The sequence below is a fragment of the Geotrypetes seraphini genome, chromosome 4 (genome assembly GCF_902459505.1).
Source record: "Geotrypetes seraphini chromosome 4, aGeoSer1.1, whole genome shotgun sequence".
Taxonomy (NCBI): Eukaryota; Metazoa; Chordata; class Amphibia; order Gymnophiona; family Dermophiidae; genus Geotrypetes; species Geotrypetes seraphini.
Window position 1 is genome coordinate 305382104 of NC_047087.1, and position 21778 is coordinate 305403881.

General features: G+C 43.6%; 1 protein-coding gene across 7 annotated transcripts in view; it reads left to right on the plus strand.

The window, feature by feature from the left end:
• Positions 1-21778, plus strand: part of RBM20 (RNA binding motif protein 20) — a 225321-nt gene that overhangs the window by 52836 nt on the left and 150707 nt on the right. The window lies entirely within an intron of this gene.

Below are 21778 nucleotides of genomic sequence, written 5' to 3' on the forward strand. Positions count from 1 at the left end.
TCTATCATGTCTCCCCTGAGTCTTCGCTTTTCCAGGGAGAAAAGCCCCAGCTTTTTCAGTCTGTCAGTATATGAGAGGTCCCTCATACCCTTTATCAGCTTAGTTGCTCTTCTCTGGACTCTCTCAAGTATCGCCATGTCTTTTTTGAGGTACAGCGACCAGTACTGGACACAGTACTCCAGGTGCGGGTGCACCATTGCACGATACAGTGGCAGGATGACTTCCTTCGTCCTGGTCGTGATACCTTTCTTAATGATACCCAACATTTTGTTCGCTTTCCTTGAGGCTGTGGCGCACTGCGCCGGCGCCTTCAATGTTGTGTCCACCATCACTCCCAGGTCTCTTTCAAGGTTGCTCACCCCTAGCGGTGATCCCCCCATCTTGTAAGTGAACATCGGGTTCTTTTTTCCAACATGCATGACCTTGCATTTCCCTATGTTGAAGCTCATTTGCCATTTTTTGGCCCACTCTTCCAGCGTTGTCAGATCTTTTTGGAGGTCTTCGCAGTCCTCCATGGTTTTGACCCTGCTGTATAGTTTAATTCCCTTTTTTGAAGTTGAGTGCTGTCGTTGTGGTTCTTTTCACCTTTGATGGTCCAATTTCTATGGCTACTATTGGACAGGGGGAGCAGGGAAGGGGTGCTGTTGAACAGGGGGGAGGTAAAAGTTAGGGAAAAGCGCTACTGCTGGACAGGGGGAGCGGGGAAGAGGTGCTGCTGGACAGGGGGGAGGTAAAACCAATGGAGATGGGCTATTGCTGAACAGGGGGAGCAGTGAAGGGGTGCTGCTAGACAGGGGGGAGGTAAAAGTAAGGGAAAAGGCCTACTGCTAGACAGTGGGAGCAGAGAAGGGGGGTGTTGCTGGACAGGGGGGGGGAGAAAAAAGTAAGGGAAAAGAGCTGCACCTGTTAATGTAATGGGCTAAAAAAGTTTCTATATACTGTATACATACTGAGAATTTTAAGTCTGTCCCCATATGCATTATGACAAAGTCCGCTAACCATTTTAGTAGCTGTCTTCTGGACCAACTCCATGTCTTACATGGTAGCTTGCTGTTTCATCTGTATTTCAGCTAACTTGATTTTTCTCTGCAGAGATTCACAGCATAGGGCAGGACTTTCAAGCTGGTCTTTAGGGCTCATCTACCCAGTTGGATTTTCAGGATCTCTACTACTACTACTACTATTTATAACTTCTATATCAGCGAAAGGCATACACAGTGCTGTGTGTTTTGACATTTAGTAGTCCCTGCTCAGAAGAGCTTACAATCTAACTCGGATATCCAGACATGATATATAGGGTTGGGGGTTGCAGAGTCTAAGGTGAGAGAGTTCTACAGTGAATATGCATGAGATAAATTGGCAAATAATGGAGATAGTGCTTATCAATCTGCCTCATGCATATTCACTGTGGATAACCTGAAAATCGGAATGGCTGGGTGTCAGTCTGTAAAAACAGTCAAAAGAAGTGGGAAAAGGATGAGATGCTTTCCCAGACAAAATCTTATATTTATAGTGTCACCAACTCTTTATAAGGCTCAACCTTTCATTACCCTGCCTTTCCCTTTGTTTTTCTTTTCTGTTTATTCTGTTAGTCGTTAATTTAATATGTTTTGTTCAGTGTCCATCTGTCTTTTATAACCCCTGTATTATCTGTAAATTGAATGATTTGTTCATTGCTTAGATGTTTGAGTAAGCGATTAATCAAATACTTATTAAACTTGAAACTTGAACATTGTCAGTGTTTCGGTACCAAAAGGCGTCTTCCTTAGGAGTCTATATACAAATAAACACACACATTAATAATACAATAATATAATCCCTCATAATATAGAGGAAAAATATCTATATACATTAAAAAGAAATTCATATTGCATCCAAAACACTAAAAAAGGGTCCAAATTTCAATCAACTTAAAAACATTGCAAATATAAAAAGCATATATAAAAACTCATATAATTTTTCCAAACCTAAGAACCTCAAAAGTAAGAAACTATGAAATCCATACCTTTGGGAGTGGTGACGCTTCAAATAAAGATTCTGTCTGGAAAAGCATCTCGTCCTTTCCCCACTTCTTTTGACTGCATTTTCAGTACTCAAAGGCACTCAGCGCAAAAAGATGTTTGATAACCTTCTGGCGACGCAAGAGCAAAACTTAACCACTCCATCTCCAACCTGTTGACGGCAATGGGCGACTTCAAAACTTTTCGAAAAGAAATCAAAACCCTACTTTTCAAAAAATTTATCCAGATATCTTAACCCAACCCTTCCCCCTCCTCCTAGATAAATTCTCCCCCAAAACCTCCACTTAAATAATCTCTTCCTCCCCAAAACACCAACCAAGTATTCAGATCCCTGAAATGTAACGTAATCTTATTTGTACTCTAACTGTAATTTATTTGTTATATCACACAGTAACGTACAGAATTTGCAAGTTCTTCCGGAATTAATCCAGCTACCTCTCCTCCCTTGTAACCAAAAAAACCCAAAACTGTTGTAACTTCACTGGAAATGTCCAGTTAGCTCTTTTGTAATCCGCCTTGAACTGCAAGGTATAGGCGGAATAGAAGTCCCTAATGTAATGTAGTTGTTTGTGGCTTCTTTTCCAGTCTGAAAAAAATCCATGTAACCAGGTTTATTGATAGAATTGCTTTCCTCTCTAGATAGTCTATATGAAACCCTGAATTAGCCAGACAGACTTCATTAGCATAGCAGGTGAAGAACTCCTGCCAAAGAATGAATGTACTGTATTTATACATTTTTAGGACTCATTTTGTTATGTTGTAATTTTGCAATGCGTCCGCCATGGCTTGTATTTTGTTAAATGGACACGCAATATTTAATCTGCTTTGAGGACTGCTCTCTTTTCAGGAAGGGACACAAAACTCAACAGTTTCTTATCTATGAAAGTGCCTTATGGTCTGTACAGCCCCATGGGATCATGAAAATTGCACTAGAGAGGAATGCCAGATGCTTTTCTCTCATTAATCATCATTGCCTTCATGCCTTTAGCTTTTGCACTCAGGGGGTGCGTAACTTTGCAGGAAGGCAGAGGAGACTTCAGAAGAGACTCTGGTGCTACTTATTGAGTTCCTTTTCAGTGGTTGAGAATAGAAACATAGAAACAGACGGCAGATAAGGGCCACGGCCCATCTAGTCTGCCCACCCCAATAACCCTCCCCTACCTTTCCCTGTGAGAGATCCCACGTCACGATCCCATTTTGACTTAAAATCAGGCTCGCTGCTGGCCTCAATTACCTGTAGTGGAAGACTATTCCAGCGATCAACCACCCTTTCGGTGAAGAAGTATTTCCTGGTGTCACCGTGTAGTTTCCCGTCCCTGATTTTCCACGAATGCCCTCTTGTTGCAGTGGGGCCTTTGAAAAAGAAGATATCCTCTTCCACCTCGATACGGCCCGTGAGATATTTGAACGTCTCGATCATGTCTCCCCTCTCTCTGCGTTCCTCGAGTGAGTATAGCTGCAATCTTTTCCAGCCGTTCTTCATACGGGAGATCCTTGAGTCCCGAGACCATCCGGATGGCCATTCTCTGGACAGACTCAAGTCTCAGCACATCCTTGCGGTAATGTGGCCTCCGCAATTAAACGATTATACTAATGGGTGCTATCTCCACACCACTGTTCCCTCTAAGCTGAATGGGAGTCCTCCACCTAAAGTCCTGCCAGTGGGGGGTGCTGTTTTACTATCACATTTGCAATTGTGAGAGACAGGTAAGTTCTGCGGAACTCCGGGGAACTTGCCTGGCCCCAGTGATTGAAAACACACCACCCCCTGCTGGAGGCAATGCAATTGAAGGACACCCGCTTAGCTTAAAGGAAACTGTGCTCAGCTTCGGGAGTTTTATCTTTGTGAGTTTGTACACGGGTTGCCCAGACCTAGATTCTCTGTTGATCCACCACGATTATTCATACAAGTTGATACAAGTTGACAATAGTTAACAATTCTTTTGATGTGATATTTTATCTGTGGCAGCAGGACTAGCGAGTGCTATGGTGGTCAATATCCTTCACTTGAAGTTGAGCACTTTGGTTTGCGGACTGAGCACTGCATAATTATTCATAATAATTAAACTGTGATTTTTGTTGGTGCCTAATATTTATCACAGGTATTAAGTAAATGTACTCCCCTTAAATATTAAGTTATGCATAAAAAAAAAAGTCTAGTTGTTTTGCCACACAGCATGCTAGGCAAACATACTCAGTACGGTATGCAATTTCTCGTGGAAAAGGCACGCTTCATATGAGGCATATACCATAATAAAAAAGGAGGGATACATTTCCCTTGCTCGCTTGGGAAAATTATGTGCACAACAGAGGTGCTGACTTAGGTAGAACTTGAGAGGAAAAACAGATTGTGTTGATAGGTAGGAGGTAGAGGAGAGAGGTAAAGGGGGTGAAGTAGAAGGGGATGCTGGGAGGAGGGGTCCTATGATGGAGTCACCATTATTAAAGGAGGAAGCCTTAAACAAGAACCACCAGAGCCTATAGGAAGGTACTAGACCTGCTGCTAATAGGTAATTCAGGGTTGGGGCTAGAGCAGGGATGTCAAAGACCCTCTTCGAGGGCCGCAATCCAGTCGGGTTTTCAGGATTTCCCCACTGAATATGCATGAGATCTATTTGCATGCACTGCTTTCATTATGTGCTAATAGATCTCATGCATATTCATTGGGGAAATCCTGAAAACCCGACTGGATTGCAGCCCTCGAGGAGGACTTTGACACCCCTGGGCTAGAGGGAGATGCAAGGTTGAAGATTCACCTAAGCTAGGGTTACCGTATGACTCCAGAAACAGGAGGATGGAACGAGACATCCAGGTTTCACTTCCATTGCTTTCAGTGGAAGTAAAACCAAGATGTCTCAATCTGTCCTCCTGTTTCTGGAGTCATATGGTAACCCTAACACTGGGAAAACCAAAAAACTCTGCGGAGTGACGATGTTCCTAAATGGACTTTATTTGAAAGTATCAAAGTTCCAAAGGTACACTGAAATCATCCACATAAAAGTAAATCATCCACATAAAAGTAAATCATCCACATAAAAGTAAATCATCCACATAAGAGCCTTAAAGGACCTAGTCTGCTAGGGATACAGGACCCAACACGATCTGCATTTCGACAAAAAGTGTTCTTCAGGGGTCCCTGGGGGTCCTATAAAGGTGAGTACGTGGGAAACAATTGTGTGGTGAGCAGGAAGTGAGACACTGCTTGCATTTGGACAACAAAGTTTTTGCTTCTTCAACACTTTTGGGTGTATCTTACATATTTTTGGCTGCTGATCAGGAAAATCATGTTTAAAATTACGTATCATGTACTAGTTCAACAAAAAAGTACATTTTTACAATTTCTTGTCATACTTTCAGGCTAATGCAATTAATAACTGATAACTGACGGCCAAGATTAAGGAAGGCATTTTTGTCGGTCCACAGATCAGACACGTCATCAATGACGAGAAATTTGAAGATCTGTTAATCGGGCCAGAGAAAATCACCTGAAAAGCATTCGAGAATGTCGTTTAGAATTTTCTTGACAGTTACAGGGCAGCAAACTATATTCAACTGGTTGACAAACTTCTTAGGAGCATACAAAACCATGAAGTGTATCATGTCCCTGAAGAGGCACTTTCTACATTCGCACTCGGACTTCTCCCCGCAAATCTTGGTGCAGTGAGTGACGAACATAGCGAAAGGTTTCACCAGGCCATTGCCACTATGGAAAAAAGATAGGGCAACTGGAATCCATCAGTGCTGGCTGACTAGTGTTGGACAATGCAATGAGATGCACCAGACACTGAGTACGGTTCATAGACAACGGCGCGAAAGACAAAAGCGCGTGCCAACAATTGAGCACAGCACGCGCTGCCGCGCCGCTCTAAATTACAGTTTTTAGGGGCTCCGACGGGGGGGGGGGTTTGTTGGGGAACCCCCCAGTTTACTTAATAGACATCGCGCCGGCGTTATGGGGGGTTTGGGGGGTTGTAACCCTCCACATTTTACTGTAAACTGAACTTTTTCCCAAAAACAGGGAAAAAGTGAAGTTTTCAGTAAAATGTGGGGGGTTACAACCCCCCACACACCCCCACAATGCCCCCACAATGCAGCGCGATGTCTATTAAGTAAAGTGGGGGGGTTCCCCCCCACGCCTCCCCGTCGGAGCACTAAAAACAGTAATTTAGAGCGGTGCGGTGGCGCGCGCTGCGCTCAGTTGCCTGGGCACACCTTTGTCCCGACACCACTGAGTACAGATGAAAATCAGCAGAAAAACACTTTCACACTATCACAGTGTATCAGACACTTTGTGCAATAAAACATTTTAGAATCAATTAAAGACACCTTTGTGTTTCTCAAAATTCCTACGTGATACAGTAAGTGGGAAATTATATTTGTGTTTATTTTGAAGGGGTCTATCATAATCACCAGTTTGTTTTAAAGAGGCAGTACTTTTGGAAAAAGTTGGTGTCCAGCAGTGTAATCCAAGGTGTCCAATACCCTTGGCACAATCCCTGGATTTCACAATGAAGTTTCGAGAGGGAGCTATTCTGAAACATATTAATCCCCATTGCTCTAGGTACATTGTGAGCCCACCAGGACAGGCAGGGAAAAAAATCCTTGAGTAACTGAATAAATTCATAAACTGTTCTGAGCTCCCTTGGAAGAACAGCATAGAAAACGGAATAAATAAATAGTGTAAAAAGTTTCAGCTTCTGATAACCAGAGCTGGTATTGTGACATCATAATGCCTCATTCCACCAATAAGAGCCAACCTCATCAGTGATGTCACAATGGCTTGGTTGTAGTATACTTGGCTCACTTTTGCTATATTCAAGTTTCAGGTTTTATTAGGATTTTATATACCGCCTATCAAGGTTTTCTAAGCGGTTTTACAATCAGGTACTCAAGCATTTTCCCTCTCTGTCCCGGTGGGCTCACAATCTAGCTAACGTACCTGGGGCTATGGAGGATTAAGTGACTTGCCTAGGGTCACAAGGAGCAGCGCGGGGTTTGAACCCACAACCCAAGGGCGCTGAGGCTGTAGCTTCAACCACTGCGCCAGTGGTGCAGTGGTTAAAGCATATGAAACAAAACAGTCGAACCAGGCCCTGGAGTCCAGGAGTTAAAATATCACAGTTTATCGGTGTTCACAACAAATCAATGTCACAATAAAATCCAAATCCGACAGATGCCAACAGGATAAAAACATCAAAATTGTACTGTATTAGAGGTAAACAGACTCTACACGTTCCGTGTTTCAGCAAAGAATTGCCTTCCTCAGGGGTCCTTAACCCTTTCAGGACCATAAGGATCGTAGGCCAATTTTTGTGGTTTTGACGACATTTTTATGGTAAAAAGGGCTTGCAGATGCCAAAAAATTGATTTTTTTTTGTGAAATATCATTATTTTTATTTAAAAAAATCACACTTCTGGCTTATGGACAGTGTGGCAAGTGAATCTTCTCGTCAATCTGGCAACGACGCTAATGAATGAATGTCGGAACCAGTTTGTTTACATAAAGGCAGTATCCTATGGAATCCGTACATATCAAATTTAGAACTGTAGACTATCCCAATCAAAATTGATAGGATTTTAAAGTTATGGGACAAATATGTCCCTTGGTCCTGAAAGGGTTAACACAGTGGGCTAGCGTTCAGACAAACAGGCATCAGATTGTACAACCTTTGAGGGGCATAGGCGGAATGAGGAGTCGGTGAGGGTCACCCGCGGGTGGGAGCCGCATCGATCGCAGTCGAGTGCTGGTCGTCTAGGGGCAGAGTTCCTGTTGCGAGCTGCTGGAGGCAGTGGTTAAAGCTACAGCCACAGCACCCTGAGGTTATGGGCTCAAACCCACGCTGCTCCTGGTGACCCTGGGTAAGTCACTTAATCCCCCCATAGCCCCAGGTACATCAGATAGATTGTGAGCTCACCAGGACAGACAGGGGAAAATGGTTGAGTACCTGAATAAATTTATGTAAACCATTCTGAACCCCCCCTGGGAGAACAGTATCGAAAATTAAATATCACACTCTTAACAAATGCATAAAGGAAAACCACATGGCTGTATCCTTGAAGGAGGACCTTCTATTTTTGTCACTGAGCCCTGGAATGAGCTCTGTCTTTTGTCAGATCAACTAGAGGCAACTTTATGAATCCTGTGTCACCTCATTATGGTGGCTGTTGTTGATAGCTCATGTAACTATCCATGACAGGCCACAGGGGAATGACTTGATAATGGTGGTATTTGAACACCTAGATAGGACATTACAAATTCTTGGCTATTTTTGTCAGTGGTACTCAACTGTAGTGATTAAAAGTTCTTAAATATAATCTGTCAAGTAGGAGGCCAGATAGAGTTTTGGCATTTGTGAGGTCAGAGACATAATCTGGGCCTCAAATTCCATTAAAGACTATTACACGGTGTCCAGAAAAAAAAACCCCGGGACCGCTTACATAGTTTGAAAATGCACTTTGCAAACTGGACATTTAATATGACCTTTGAAAAGATATTAGTATAATTGGGGGGCGTGTTCCTTAGTTCATTCGTAACTTGCATTCCAGTTGCCCTCCTTCAAAGCTGACACGTTCACAAAGGGCTCCTTTGACTAAGCTGCGCCAGCGTTTTTAGCACGCGCAGCATTTTAGCGTGCGCTAAACCCGTGCTACGCGGCTAGAACTAACGCCAGCTCAGTGCTGGCGTTAGCGTCTTAGCGCGCGCTATTCCCCCGTGTTGGCGCCCTAACGCAGCTTTGTAAAAGGAGCCCTAAGTCTTCAATGCCACTCAGTGAAGGTCTGGGGTTTCATGAATTCAGAGCTCATCTGTTTTCTGCGAACGACGGATGCACTGGAGCTCCATCCTGTTCAGAAATTGAATTTCAGGCGGAAAGTTTCTGCTGCGGTAGGATGTGTTTGAGTTATTTAGGAAAATGCTGGAGGGGTGGGGGGGAGGGGTTGTTCCCTCTGTTTTCTGGACACTGTGTAGTAGTGTAAGTCAGCATCTAAATGCCTCAATTTAGGAAGGTCCATTGACATCATGGGCTCCTTTTACTAAGGTGCGCTAGCGTTTTTAGCGGAAATTACCGCGCGCTACACTTCTAGAACTAACGCCAGCTCAATGCTGCCGTTAAGGTCTAGCATGTGCGTTAAAGCCCTAACACGGCTTAGTTAAAGGAGCCCCGTGTTAACACAGGCTTAAATGTGTGCACCTACAGTACATGTGACATTTTAGTAGTGGCATGAGGTGAGGGCTTTCAAGAGATCCAGTGAATCCCCAGCTCTACAGCCATGCTTTTTAATTTTTTTAAATTTACTTTCTGCTTAATGCAGTTTGATTTGCAATTTTGATTAATCGATCAATCACATTTTAAATAAAACTTGAAACATAATCCACTCTAACCACTACATTTATTGTGGTAGTGTGAGCCCAACAAAACTCTACTATACTGCCATATAGGTACTACCTGCAGCAATAAGGGCTATTAGGGTGGTAGACAAGTGGGTATAGTAGGTTTTGGGAGTGTTTTGGAGGGCTCAGCATACATTATAAGGGGGTTATGGTGAGAAGTACATCTGTCGCCCTTTATGCGACGTTCATAGCAGTGCCCTCTATGGTGCTCCACTGCTCTGTTGGCATTCTAAGTAGCCAGTCCATTAAAATGGAGGCCCCTTCCACATCTAAATGGTCTGGATTTGGACGTTTCCAAATTGGATGTTTCTGTGGTCGAAAATGGCCAAAAATGTTAGGTGTCTTAAGGTTGGATGTCCTGATGGCCAAGACATCGAAATAGCTGATTTTCAAAAATAAAAAATTAGGACATCTAGTGGTTTTGAAAATGGGCGTGTTTCCACCCTGCAATTTGTCAAACTTAGGACCTCTTTTACTAAGGTGCACTAATCAATTAGCGCGCACTAAATGCTAACGCGTCCATAGACTAACATGCACGCGTTAGCAATTAACGCACACTAATCGGTTAGTGCACCTTAGTAAAAGAGGGGGTAAAATGACCCTTTACATCAGATAAGTCTGTTTTCTAATGGACGTTCACAGTCAATTTAATAATTTTCTGAATACACAGTTTTGAATAAGAAGGAGTACAATAAGGACGTTTAACTTTTGCAAACATACAGTTTGAAGATATTGAAGAGATTTGTCATATTAAGAACATAAGAATTGCCGCTACTGGGTCAGACCAGTGGTCCATCACGCCCAGCAGTCCGCTCCCGCGACGGCCCCCAAGTCAAAGACCAGAGCCCTAACTGAGACTAGCCTTACCTGCGTACCTTCTGGTTCAGCAGGAACTTGTCCAACCTTGTCTTGAATCCCTGGAGGGTGTTTTCCCCTATAACAGACTCTGGAAGAGCGTTCCAGTTTTCCACCACTCTCTGGGTGAAGAACTTCCTTACGTTTATATGGAATCTATCCCCTTTTAACTTTAGAGAGTGCCCTCTTGTTCTCTCTACCTTGGAGTGGGTGAACAACCTGTCTTTATCTACTAAGTCTATTCCCTTCAGTATCTTGAATGTTTCGATCATGTCCCCTCTCAGTCTCCTCTTTTCAAGGGAGAAGAGGCCCAGTTTCTCTAATCTCTCGCTGTATGGCAACTCCTCCAGGATGGGAGGACATAAGAGAAGACATATGAGACTTAAGACATAAGAGAAGTGGAAAGACAGTGGTCTAAGCTGAAAGGAGCGATAAAAATGGCTACGGACCTTTATGTGAAGAAAATCAATAACAAGAGAAAAAGGAAGCTGATATGGTTCTCCAAACTAGTGGCGGAGAAAATAATGGCGATTGAGTTGGCGTTCATGAAATATTAAAAAAAAAAACAAGAAGAGGAGTGTAGAAAGGACTACAGGGTGAAACTGAAAGAAGCCAAGAGAGAGATACGTCTGGCACAGGCGGAAGAAAAAATGGCTAAAAATGTAAAAAAGGGAGACAAAAATTTTTTCTGATATATTAGTGAAAGGAGGAAGATGAAAAATGGAATTGCTAAACTAAAAGATGCTGGGAACCGATATGTGCAGAGTGATGAGGAAAAAGCAAATGTGCTAAACAAATACTTCTGTTCTGTGTGCACAGAAGAAAATCTTGGAGAAGGACCGAGATTGTCTGGTAAAATTACACGAGAAAATGGAGTAAATTCTGCGCCGTTCACGGAGGAGAGTGTTTATGAGCAACTTGAAAAACTGAAGGTGGACAAAGCAATGGGACCAGACGGGATCCATCCCAGGATACTAAGGGAGCTCAGAGAGGTTCTGGCGAGTCCTATTAAAGACGGGAGTGATTCCTGGGGATTGGAGGAGAGCGGATGTGGTCTCTATTCATAAAAGTGGTCAAAGGGATGAAGCAGGAAACTACAGGCCGGTGAGCCTCACTTCAGTTGTTGGAAAAATAATGGAAGTGTTACTGAAAGAAAGGATAGTGTACTTCCTTGAATCTAATGGGTTACAGGATCCGAGGCAAATCGTGCCAAACGAACCTGATTGAATTTTTTGAATGGGTGACCAGAGAGCTGGATTGAGGACATATGCTAGATGTAATTTACTTAGATTTCAGCAAAGCCTCTGATTCAGTTCCTCATAAGAGGCTGTTGAACAAACTTGAAGGGCTGAAGTTAGGACCCAAAGTGGTGAACTGGGTTAGAAACTGGCTGTCGGACAGACGCCAGAGGTTGGTGGTTAATGGAAGTCGCTCGGAGGAAGGAAAGGTGACTAGTGGAGTCCCTCAGGGTTCGGTGCTGGGGCCAATCCTGTTCAATATGTATGTAAGTGACATTGCTGAAGGGTTAGAAGGAAAAGTGTGCCTTTTTGCAGATGATACCAAGATTTGTAACAGAGTAGACAACGAAGAGGGAGTGAAAAATATGAAAAAGGATCTGCAAAAGTTAGAGGAATGGTCTAATGCCTGGCAACTAAAATTCAATGCAAAGAAATGCAGAGTAATGCATTTGGGGATTAATAATCGGAAGGAACCGTATATGGTGGGAGGAGAGAAACTGATATACACGGACGGGGAGAGGGACCTTGGGGTGATAGTGTCCGAAGATCTAAAGGCGAAAAAACAGTGTGACAAGGCAGTGGCTGCTGCCAGAAGGATGCTGGGCTGTATAAAGAGAGGCGTAGCCAGTAGAAGGAAGAAGGTGTTGATGCCCCTGTACAGTAAGGCCCCACTTGGAGTATTGTGTTCAGTTTTGGAGACCGTATCTGGCAAAGGACGTAAGAAGACTTGAAGCGGTCCAGAGGAGGGCGACGAAAATGATAGGAGGCTTGCGCCAGAAGACGTATGAGAAGAGACTGGAAGCCCTGAATATGTATACCCTAGAGCAGTGTTTTTCAACCTTTTTATACCTATGGACCGGCAGAAATAAAATAATTATTCTGTGGACCGGCATCGGTCTGTGGACAGGCGGTTGAAGAACACGGGGCTAAGTCGTGAGCCAGACCCCGCCCATCTCTACCCAATGTCCACCCAAGACCCCACCCCCATAATAGTACTAATTGCATCTTGCACGTCCAGTGCCTCATCTGGAAGCCTTCACTCTGACGTTGCAACGTCAGAGAGAAGGCTTCCGGTTCAGGCGCAGGATGCCCGTAGGAAGAGGCAGCTGGCTCGAAGTTAACGCTGCATCGATCGCACCGTGGTCCGGTGGTTGAAGAACACTGTTTTGGGTCTGATGCACTTGCTGGCCCTATGGACCGGCAGGAAATTTCTGTGGACTGGCACTGGTCCATGGACCGGTGGTTGAAGAACACTGTCCTAGAGGAAAGGAGAGACAGGGGAGATATGATTCAGACGTTCAAATACTTGAAAGGTATTAACCTAGAACATAATCTTTTCCAGAGAAAGGAAAATGGTAAAACCAGAGGACATAATTTGAGTTTGAGGGGTGGTAGATTCAAAGGCAATGTTAGGAAATTCTACTTTAAGGAGAGGGTGGTGGATGCCTGGAATGCGCTTCCGAGAGAGGTGGTGGAGAGTAAAGCTGTGACTGAGTTCAAAAAAGCGTGGGATGAACACAGAGGATCTAGAATCAGAAAATAATATAAAAAATTGAACTAAGGCTTTTACTGGGCAGACTTGCACGGTCTGTGTCTGTATATGGCCATTTGTTGGAGGATGGACTGGGGAGGGCTTCAATGGCTGGGAGGGTGTAGATGGGCTGGAGTAGGTTTTAATGGAGATTTCGGCAGTAGGAACCCAAGCACAGTACCGGGTAGAGCTTTGGATTCTTGCCCAGAAATAGGTAAGAAAATTTTTTTTAAATTGAATCAGGTTGGGCAGACTGGATGGACCATTTGGGTCTTTATCTGCCGTCATCTACTATGTTACTATGTATCGTCTGCATATTTAATCACCTCGCTTGTCGTACCAATTTCCAGGTCATTTATAAATATGTTGAAGAGCATGGGTCCAAGCACCGAACCCTGCGGCACTTCGCTCGTGACGCTTTTCCAGTCCGAGTATTGTCCATTTACCCCCGCTCTCTGTTTCCTTCCGCCAGCCAGTTTTTTATCCACATGAATATGTCACCCTCGATTCCATGGCTCGCAATTTTTTGTAGTAGACTTTGGATTGTAATTTTTTTTTTGTTTACACTGTGGAGTTTTTTTTATGACCTACAGTGATAAAGGCTCTTGGACAAATATAACTCTTAAAGCATTCTTTTATTGAGGCCTTTTTCTCCGCTTTTTGAAATTACAGTAGAATAGTTTGCTAAGTTAATCTATTATATCTGCTTAAACATAGCATGTTTATACATATATACTTTTCATTAGCATTAATGTACAGCCAGGTTTTAGAATGAGGGGGAATAGGGAGTGATGGCCGTCTATGCCCCATCTGAAGAAGTGAAAGAAAATTAAGAAAGATTGTATTGAAAAAAGAAATAGGAATGGAAGCAATAAACCAGGGCTCAGTGAACTTGACTGGAGCACAGGAGTTCCTCGTTTCATTTCTGCTTGGGAGAATGTTGTTCATATCAATGAACATGCCATCATATGCTGCTTTGATTCACACCCAGGCCGGCATTCTCAGCGGAGTCTAAACTTAGACATAAGTGTGGAAACTGAACTGCCTTTTCACACCTACAGTGATGTGATGTCTGGCTTATTGTAAACTGCCCCTTTTTAAAGGCCGCTGTCCCTCTTAGACAGAGATCATCATGTCGTGTGCAGAGCCCACGCTCGGAAAATATGGACACACAAGACAAAAAGCGAGTCCTTGAAAGACGTCTCTTTTAGGAACCATGACTAAGTCTTTATTACATGCGCTGGACACAACTTTTGAATTACATCTAGGGCTGGCAGTTGTACTCGCCGGTTTTCAGACATCCTAACACGAGAATAGAGCTTCTAAAATAACTACCAAAGGTTTGTAAGACGGCCTTACGACGTATAAAAGTGCTGGAGTTGCAAAATCACCCTGGGCAAGTCACTTAATCCTCCACTGCCCCAGATAGATCATGAACCTACTGGGACAGATGCTTGAAGTTTCTGTATGTAAAGTGCTTTTTTTTTTTTTTTTTTAATCTTTATTAGTTTTCAAAACTAATACAAAGTGCCAAGAATTATAGACATTAATGATCAACGTAAGCACTTAAATTCCATCAATAACAATGCAGAAGAAAAATATCCCTCCCCTCCCATCCAACAATTTAATCAAGAAATAAACCAAAAAGATTTCCCCCCCCCCCCCAAACCGCCCCATCCTTGATATGTATAAAAATAAAATAAAAGACAATTATACTGAAGTAACAAAGGATGTCAACGGGCCCCAAACCAAATTAAAAAATTTGCTATGCCCCAACATATCAGCATTCAACTTTTCGTATTTGTAACCTAAACATAAACTGGCCCACCAAAAAGGAAAGTTGAGGCGGTCGCAATTTTTCCATTTGCGGGTTATCGTTTGCATTGCTATCCCTGTCATAATTAGGAAAAGCCTGCATTTGTAGCGATCCATGGGTGGCTTGATATGCAGCAAACGTCAAAGGGATTGCTGATTCCAGTATGAGGTTAACTGTCCCCATATTGACTTCCAGAAGTTGAGTATCAAAGGACAATAGAACAACAGATGATCCAGTGTCCCAATGTCTAAATGACAGTGCCAGCATCTACAGTCAAACCTCGGTTTACGAGTACCGTGGTTTACGAGTGTTTTGCAAGACGAGCAAAACATTTTGTAAAATCTGCGACTTGTAATCCGAGCTTGACTCGCTATACGAGTGTATCCCAAAGTAAGGGTGTCCAACCTGCTGCCCCATGAGGGCAATGTGTTTGTTCCCTCTGCCGCCCCTGGATGATGGCCTTCTTGCCGGCTCCCTCCTCCTTGCTGTGGTGTTCACTCGGGGCAGCGGGCAGCAGCTCCTGCATGCCTCCTGCGGCTGGCCCAGAGATGTTCCCTCTGATGTTGCGGCATCAGAGGGAGGGCTTCTGGGTCGGCTGCGGGGGGCATGCAGGAGCTGCCGCCCGCGGCCCCGAGCAAACACCACAGCAAGGAGGAGGGAGCCGGCAAGAAGGCAATCATCCAAGGGTGGTAGAAGGAGGGCTTCCGGGTTGGCCGCGGGGGGCACATGGGAACCGCTACCCGCGGCTTTAAATGAGCACTGTGACAAGAAGGAGGAGAAAGCCGGCACGAAGGTAGGCACCCATGGCACAAAAGGAACGAAAAAGAAGGTTGGTTGGTTCGGCTGTGGAAAGAGCCCCAGAGCCCCAGTTCTGTCATGTTTATGTTTGTCGCTGGCAGCCATAGCAACGAATCGTCTGAGTCTCCATTACATCCTATGGGGAACTTTGCTTTGATAAACGAGCGTTTTGGATTACGAGCATGCTCCTGGAACGGATTATGCTCGTAAACCAAGGTACCACTGTATTAGATTTAGAACTGTCTAACTTGTGTAACCTAACAGAGGTCCAAAAAGATCTATGTAACAGAAAAAAACCATGTTTGTCTCATAGATGCTGACGCTGTATATTTCATTCTCCAAGTCCAAATTCGTGGCCATCGAGATGCAGAAATATACTGCTTTATCTCAATGCTCCAAATGTCTCCAAGACCATTTTCTGGTTTCTTATTCAAGAATTCGGACATTAATTTATACCACCGGGCGGCCTGATGCCCCAGCAAATCTGATGTAAAGTGCTTTTTAGTGTGATCATACAACTACAAAAAGGCAGTATACAAGTCCCAATCCTTTTCCCGTTCTTATACAAGGGCTGGGGCTTTTACATGGAAACTGCCAAACTGATGCTCTTCCTGTGAACTTTATATTTGCAAGACGGGTGCGTGCCAACGTATCCCCACGCACACCTTCCCGACCTTGTACGTTTCTCACAAAAGGCTCTGTACTGGCAGAGCCTTTTGTAAACTACCACTGGAATTGTGAACATCCAGGTGATGGAGTTCCAATTTTGACCTCATCATTCTACGCACTTGAAATTTTCAGCTTCGCTTTGGGCTGGTAGTTGTGTATTTCTCTTCCGCATCACACAGGCTGCATCGAATGTTGCCGCTCCATGTTCAGTATGGTCTGTTTGATGTGGAAGAGAAATGCACAACTACCAGCCCAAAGCGAAGCTGAAAATGTGTTTATTGCTGGACATTTATATATTGCAAGGAAATGTAATTGAACTTTCAGAGTGCAGTCAAACCAAAGGGAGTTTTTTCTAACTAGCGATAGCTCAGATATTGGTGTCAGGGTAAGAATGCTCTAAAGCAGGGCTGCCCAAGTCCGGTCCTCGAGATCGACTGGCAGGCCAGGTTTTCAGGAAATCCACAATGAATCTGCATGAGAGAGATTTGCATACCAAGAAGGCAGTGAAAGCAAATCTTTCTCATGCATGTGCATTGTGGCTATCCTGAAAACCTGGCCTGCCAGTAGATCTCGAGGGCCGGACTTGGGCAGCCCTGCTTCCTTGAGCACTTCAAGTCTTTTTCTCCCTTGACTGCACTTTAGCATGGTTAGCAAAGATAGCCAACATTATTGTGATAAATTTTAGACATTCATTTGCCTAGATTTTATGAGCGTACCAAATTTTATATGGAGTGCCATTAGTTGTGCATGCAAATTGGTGAACACAACTGATTTGCAAACACAATTTTTTAACAGGCCTAATTGGCACCGCAAATTGGCAATTAATGTGTGCTAATTAGAAGTCATGCACACAACTTGGCAGGTGCATTCTATAAAGTACTGCGCATCGGTTTTAGTGCGTGAATCTGAAATGGGGGCGTAGCCGGCAGCTCGTGAGCATCCCTAAAAGTTAGGTGCACTGTTATTTTTTTAATACTTTGTAAATCGCTCTGTATATTTGAATAAGCGTTTAATCAAAAACTGAAATAAACTTGAAACTTGAAACTCATAGAACATGATCAATCTGTGCAGAAATTACGCAAAGGTATTTAGGCCTGGTTTTCCTTGGTCTAAATCATTGGTCTCAAACTTGCAGCCCGGGGGCCACACGTGGCCCGCCAGGTACTATTTTGAGGCCCTTGGTATGTTTATCATAATCACAAAAGTAAAATAAAACAGTTTCTTGATCATATGTCTCTTTAGCTAAAAATGACAATATTATTATTAAGACTTAGCCAAAAGGAAAGATTTATAAACTATAAAGAATTTTATCTCATGCAAAATTGTCATTTCTTTAATAAGACATTAACTATTTTTTTCTGTGGCCCTCCAAGTCCCTACAAATCCAAAATGTGGCCCTGCAAAGAGTTTGAGTTGGAGACTACTGGTCTAAATGGATAAGCCTAAAGGCTATGACATTGGCACAGCAGTGGCATAGCGGGGGTGAGCGGTGCCCCTTCCCTGTACCTTTTTTAATCTTTGGCGCAAGCAGCCATGAACTTGTTGCTCACGTCGGCTTCGGCACTCTCTGACGTCACTTCCTAGGTGCGGGTCCTGGAAGTGACATCAGAGAGCACGCCGAAGCCTACGCGAGCAGAAAGTTTGTGGCTGCTCACGCCAAAGTTAAAAAGGTGCAGGGGGAAGGGAAAGGGCACGTGTGTGGCAGGGGGAGGCGTGGGAAGGGGGGGCGGAGAGCAGGAGGGGTGCCAGCGCCCTGAGGAAGACCACGCCCAGGGCGGACCGCACCCCCGTTACTACGTCACTGATGACATGCTCTGACATTTAGCACGATTCTGTAAGGTATGAGCACACTTCTCCCCCCCATATTCGCGGTTTCAGCAATCGCGGTTTCGATTATTCGCGGTTTTTAGCTTGCTGGCTCCTCCCCCCAAATGACATCAGCTTGCATAGAGAAATCGCCGATTCCAAGTGTTTACAGAGAAAATCGCCCATTCCCGGCACTTTCTTCGCCGTGTTTTGCCTCTCCTTCGGGAACAGGCCAGGTCTCCCACCGTGTTATTCGCGGTTTCACCCTATTCACGATGGTTTTTAATAGAAAACGGCGAATAACATATGAAAAAGCTATTCGCGGTTTTTCTGTATTCGTGGTTTTGTTAATCCCCCGTCACAGCGAATACGGGGGGGAGAAGTGTAAGTTAAAATGTGCAAATGTTTACACAGATGCATTAACAAAAAAAAAAACAAAAACATAAGTGCACCTCAGGGAACTGAATTAGGGCAGATGGTAACACAAACCCCCTGTTTTACTAAGGTGCACTATGCGTTTTAACGCATCCATAGACTAACATGCACGAGTTAGCGTTTAGCGCACGCTAAAACGCTTAGCACACCTTTGTAAAAGGAGCCCAAACACTTTAATGTACGCTCAATTTCTACATTTCTAGACCCTAAATCCATTAATATACTAATTCATTCTATGATTATAGCCAAAATTGATTATTGCAACTCCCTCTTAATTAACATAACACGAAAAGAAAAAAGAAGGCTTCAGATAATCCAAAATACGGCAATAAAACCTATTCACAAAGCGAAAAAATACGACCATGTTACACCTTTATTGATCGACTCCCATTGGCTTCCTATTAGCCACCGTATTACCTTTAAGGTATTATTCCTAGTATTTAAAATACTAATCTTTAATGAACCTCAATTTATGACAAGAATGATTATTCCTCATAATACCCCCCGTTCTCTTCGGTCGACATCTCTAAACCTATTAGCCGTCTCTTTCCTGAAAATTGTGGGCACAAGAAGAAGTGATATGTTCTCGGTCAAGCAAACAAAATGTTGGGTATCATTAAGAAGGGTATCACGACCAGGACAAAGGAAGTCATCCTGCCACTGTATCATGCAATGGTGCGCCCGCATCTGGAATACTGTGTCCAGTACTGGTCGCTGCACCTCAAGAAGGACTTGAGGGAGTCCAGAGAAGAGCAACTAAGTTAGTAAAGGGTATGGAAAACCTCTCATAAACTGACAGACTGAAAAAACTGGGGCTGTTCTCCCTGGAGAAGCGGAGGCTTAGAGGAGACATGATAGAAACCTTCAAGATCCTGAAGGGCATAGAAAAAGTAGACAGGGACAGATTTTTCAAGTTATGGAGAACCACAAGTACAAGGGGGCACTCGGAGAAACTGAAAGGGGACAGGTTTAGAACAAATGCTAGGAAGTTCTTTTTCACCCAGAGGGTGGTGGATACATGGAATGTGCTTCCAGAGGCTGTGATAGGCAGGAGCACGTTACAGGGCTTCAAAGTAAGTTTGGATAGGTTCCTAGAGGACAAAGGGATTGAGGGGTACAGATAGGAGTAGAGATAGGTCATAGGGATAGTCAGGGACCACTGCTCAGGCAATAGGCCTGATGGGTCGCCGCGGGAGCGGACCGCTGGGCGAAATGGACCTCTGGTCTGCCTCAGCGGAGGCAACTTCTTATGTTCTTATGGCTCTACAATTGTGGAATTCATTGCCACACTATATCAGAAAAGAAAAAGATCTAATCTCCTTTAAACAACTTTTAAAAACTTTTTTTGTTTAAAGATGCTTTTAACATTTAAATTCTGACACATGATAACTTATTTCAGAATTTTTTATTCTTCCCTTCCTTTTGTTCTCTCTCTTTTATGTTTTTTTTCACTCTAATAGGATTTGTAACTTTTCCCCCCCTACATCATGTTTGTTTTAATCTGAATGTCAAATGTAATTTGTTAGTCGTTATAATTATGTTAGTTTTTTAAAATTTTGTTTTCAAAAAGTTGTTAGTCTTCTAATTTGTTGTTTTTATAAAGCTGTTCATCGCTTAGTAAATTGTAGAAGCGATTCATCAAACATTAATAAAAACTTGAAACTTGAAACTTGAATGTTTGTTAATGTCCCAGTTTACGGTATCGCAAAAACAGGAAAAAAAAAAAAAGTGGGGAGAAAACTGGGTTCATAGTCATAAGCGCGCGCCGACAACTGAGCGCAGGACTTAATCACGCTGAAGAAAAACTGTATTTTAAAGGGGTCCGACGGGGGGTGTTGGTGGGGAACCCCCCCACTTTACTTAATAGAGACCGCGCTGGCGTTGTGGGGGATTTGGGGGGTTGTAACCCCCCTCATTATACTGGAAACTTAACTTTTTCCCTGTTTTTTAGGGAAAAAGTTAAGTTTTCAGTATAATGGGGGGGGGGGTTAGCCCCCCACACCCCCTGTCTGAACCCTTTAAAATAAGGGTTTTCTTCGGTGCAATCAAGCCCTGCGCTCAGTTGTCTGCACTGGGTTGTCGGCGCGCCTTTGTCCTCGCACACTTTTGACCATCACCAAAAACTGTGCACATCAACCTATGACAGTGTAGACACAGTTTTTGGTTTTGTTTTCATTGGTGGATTGTTTTCACTGTGGATCATTGGGTCTCCCCATTTTTCTTTGTAGTGTTGAGTTTCAAATCATTTATTCAATACAAGTTTATTAATTTCAAGTTTCAAGTTTATTAATTTTTAATATACCGACCATCAACTAGTATCTAGGCGGTTTACAATAAAATGATAAAATAAGAATAGGAGAAATGCTTATAAAAAGTAATACTTATGACTAAGAAAGGGGGGTGTACACAGAAGACAATTTACAATACACTTCCCCCTCCCCATTCGCGGTTTCTGCACTCGCGATTTCACATAATCGAGATTTTTTTCTGGGGAAGGGGAAAATTTAAAAACCCATATTTTTTTACCTCCCTGCCACCTTCCCGGCCTTACCTGTTGGTCTAGTGGGCTTTCGGGGCAGGAGCAATCTTCCTACGCTCCTGCCCCGTGCAGATCGCCATGTGGAAATGGCTGTAGGGAGTTCCCGTCGTAGTCTCGAGAGACTACGGGAACTCACAGCAGCCATTTCCTCATGGCAATGTGCACGGGGCAGGAGCGTAGGAAGATCGCTCCTGCCCCGAAAGCCCTCTAGACCAACAGACTAGCCCTCTAGACTAGAGAACCCTCTAGACGGTGAAAAAATTGGTCCCCGTCACCGCCCCGTCCCCGTCTCACCATCCCCGTCACCGCCCCGTCCCCGTCTCACCATCCCCGTCACCGCCCCGTCCCCGTCTCACCATCCTCTTCACCACCCCGTCACCGCCACTGCCACCCCATTCACCGCCCCGTCACCGCCACTGCAATCCCATTCACTTTTCTTTATTTACGTATAAAGGAAACATTCTTTAAAACTTTAAAACTTAGTTAAATATTAGTTAATAACTATACAAAAACAAAACACGCAGAGAAAAAATTAATTAATATAAATTCTCAAAACTGACACATTTTGATCACTAAATTTAAAATAGTTATTTTTCATACAGTTTTTCAATCACTAATCTTCCACCACCCCTGGGGCTAGCAATGCAAAAACAAACACGGTAAGTAGACGCGGCCGCTGT